Source organism: Perca flavescens, chromosome 10 (assembly GCF_004354835.1).
Source record: "Perca flavescens isolate YP-PL-M2 chromosome 10, PFLA_1.0, whole genome shotgun sequence".
In the NCBI taxonomy this organism is placed as follows: domain Eukaryota; kingdom Metazoa; phylum Chordata; class Actinopteri; order Perciformes; family Percidae; genus Perca; species Perca flavescens.
In genome coordinates, this window is record NC_041340.1 from 11,896,688 (window position 1) to 11,900,562 (window position 3,875).

A 3,875-nucleotide genomic window follows, 5' to 3' on the forward strand; every position below is an offset into this window, starting at 1 on the left:
CCATTTTACTCGTTGGAAAAGGCTTTAAAAAAGTGTTGGCCTCCTGTTTTGAAGTTAAAACTGAAAACTAGACAAGACAAAAATAGCCACAGTGGATTCACACAGTCTCATTCTGACCACACAACCACACCACACTGCTGCTGAATTTTCCATTTATCATTGTTTGTTTGTGTGCGTGCGTGCGTGCGTGCGTGCGTGCGTGCGTGCGTGCGTGTGTGTGTGTGTGCGACTACACAACCTGGTTCAATGCATCTCTCCTTGTTCTTATACAAAGTTAATGTTTAATTATGCACTGCTCCTGTAGAATAAAATTACATTACATTACATCAACCAAATAATTACTACATTATTTTAACTAGATAGTAAAACCTCTGCTGGTTCTCCTCTCTCATTCTGTCCTTTCTTTCTTTTAAACATCCATTACAGAGAGACAGGAAGTCTAATGTGATGCAGTGGATGTGATGCAGCAGAAAGTATGAGCCAAACTCTCACCAGTGTCATAGTACTAGTACAGGATGTGTCATAAATATTAGCCCAACAATTCCCCTGAACTTGTTTCTCACCAAACCTAACTCTAACTCATGTATCATAAGTTTTATTATAGAAACCATGTGTTGCGTCCGTTGCAAACATCAGTTAATTTACAATAATACGTTTGGTTTGAAGTTACTTTTAATATTTGAATTTAAGAGCAACAACACCGTAAACCATAATACCATAACAACTGCTACTACAGCTTTTATAAATACTTCTACATTACAACATAAAAAAGATGAATAATAGTAATGATTGTTGTACTCAATTGGCAAGTCACTTGCAGATCTGTAGCCCTGACATATTAGACCTACCCCATCTTCTGTTAACAAAAACTCTGGTGCCACCTAGTGAAACAATTCACCTTTAATGTCATTAGGCCTACTGTAATGTATCCTGTACTGCTTTTTTGTAAAAATTCACATTTCATTATGTGTTGTGTGCAAGGGCGGATCTACAGGGGGGCAAGGGGGGGCAGCTGACCACCCACTGTAGGGCCTTGCCCCCCCAGCTGCCCCCCTAACTTTGGTGTTCAAAAAACTTTGCTTGTAAAAACAAACTGCCACTATGTGCACAGGCTTCTTAAAACATTGAAACAAACAATTAATTTATATTAATTCTAGGGCCGGGACTCGATTAAAAAAAATAATTAATCGAAATTAATCGCATTTTAATTGCATAAATATTTGACCTGAGAACAGTGAGAAGTAATTTTTTTCACATGGATTTTTAGTATACCATTGAATAATGACTGAATACATAAGCTTAAGCAACAAAATAGTTTATTTTTGTTCAACCAAGTCCAGCAGACCAGTGCAATTTTTGCCATTAAGTGTAGCAATAGCATGTTTAGAAATATAGTACATTTCAGAAATTCAGGTAGCCTATAGGTAGGTAGACCTTCTGTAAACTATGTTTTCAGGAAACCCTGAACTTCCTTTTCATTTTCATAAAGCTGCTGGACTCTTTTTATCACTGTCTTTCTGCATGGCAGCTCGTATGTTGTGTCAGACGACGCAATCTGTAGGCCGTTGGTTATTTTTTCAGACGTGGGCTTAGTTACCCTGGTCCTTAAACCAGTCATCTGGTGGAGTGTAGGTTGGGTGTGGGTCCTTGTACTCGGAGTCGGGCTAACGTCCACGCTAGCTGCTAAATGTTTTGCGTTGAGGTGATACTTGAGGCTCGATGTGCTGCGGTGATATGTGAATTCCTTGTTGCATAGCTTGCACACAACCATGCTCTTATCGACGCTTCCATCCGTTCGTTTTTATAACAAAATTTCCCATCCACGGGGCCAACCAAAGCGGTCTCGTCAGCTTCTTCGTTCATGTTCACTGTGGTTTGTTGTTGTCTGAAGTCATGAACGCTAGTTGGTGCTCCAGTATAATCGGTCCGCTGAAACTCATCCAGTGAGAAACGTCCCGCGGTGCAAAAATAAGTGTGATTAAAATGCCTAAAAAATGTTTAACGTGTTATTTTTTGTGTAATTAATTAATTAACGCGTTAAAGTCTGTAATTAATTAATCTTAATTAACGTGTTAAAGTCCCGGCTCTTATTAATTCATAATAAATAATAATTGTAGATGTAATCTTAGCACCCTGCCCCTCAAATACTTAGCTACGTCCCTGCATCAAACGTGCAGAGCGGCGTTCGCCCAGTCTGGCTCGCACACAGCGAGTCTGCTGCGGTGTGCTGGCCCTGCATCCCGGCAAAGACTGGAGCGACCGAGCTGCCCCATCCCCCCCCCCCCCCCGAGCCTCTGAAAGTGAAGTCACTTTCCACAGGTGAAGTTAAAACACACGTTTCATGAAGAGTTAAATTTGTAATAAATGTAATGTATGCTAAAGGCGAGTCAGCATCAACAACAGCGCGTCCATAACGTTAGCCAAAAGTCAAATCGCTCCCTCCTGGTTTGTAAGCGCATTCTACTGTTTGATTAGTTTGATTTCAGTAAAGACGAGAAGAGCATAATACAAAATATTACAAACTGGCATGTTTGAATTCATAACGTTTACAGAGGGTCGCCGTTTCGGTGGCGTTACGTTACAACACACTACACAGTGCTTGCTGAGACCGATCATATGTATATGATTAGTTAAGGAGTATTATAAAATCCACTTCCTCTCACATATCACGACAATAAGGCTGCACAAATTAAACCAGGTGACATCCTTTACTATCAAACTGGGAAAACAACAAATACAACGGGATTAAGAAGGCTGTCTAAACATAACTGATGTTATCATGTAATACATCTCGTCTGATGTTATGTTTTTAGGCTACTTAATTAGCTACAGGGCCATACAGTGTAATGTAATACAAGAATAACAAGAGCTTTTCACATCTTGACTTTTGCAGGCCAGAATAGCTGGAGATATTAGCTGAAGCCTAAAAGTGGGGATATTGCCAGCCAAGAAAATCCTGAGATGTGCACAGGAGGAAGAGAAGGAGGGAAATGAAGAAGGAGAAGACAGTAAACTGGAGAGACCAGGCAGGTCAGAGCAGGAGAAGACCACAGAAGGAGATGCAGAAATGAGTGAAAGAGAAGAGGGAAAGGAAGAATTGACTGTGAGGGATGAAGAGGAGGCTGCAGGTTCAGAGAGAGGGACAGAGGCAGAGAGTGATCAGGAGGAGGCAGATGAAGATGACAGAGAGGAAGAGGAGGCTACAGTTACCCCTGGACCATATGGTTGGTTTATATTGTCCTTACATATAAATTGCAGTACAGTAACATAAAATGTCGTGACATGACTATTTTCAGTTTTTGGCTATTTCCATTCTGTTGTATATGTTATAGGGTTAGATATGTAAATATTTATATATACAATAACAGTTCACTCTTCTCAATACACTTTACGGATAGAGTAGGTCTAGACCACACTCTTTAAGTTACAAAGACCCAACAATTCTCCCAAGAGCAAGCATTTGGTGCAACAGTGGCGAGGAAAAACTTCCTTTTGGGCAGAAACATCAGACAGATCCAGGGTCTTGGTGGCCGCTGCCGGTTAGATACAGATGGATACCCATATACAGATATAGAGAATTATGATTCATAATAATGGTAATTATAGTAACAAAAAAGATAATGGAACTATGACTAGAAATAATAGTTGTAGCAGTTTAGGGCATAGCAGGGCGTAGTAGGGCATAGCAGTTTACGTATGGGGGTTCCCATGTACCGTCTTCCCCTGCCACCCTACCAAGATCTCTCGCTACCCCTTTGCCCCCCCCATGTAAAATTTTCTAGATCCGCCACTGGTTGTGTGAAAATGTTCATTTTTATTGTGGCATTCTTGTTTTCAGTGTGTGGCAGCGTGTTAGTTTGTCTACCTTAAAGGTC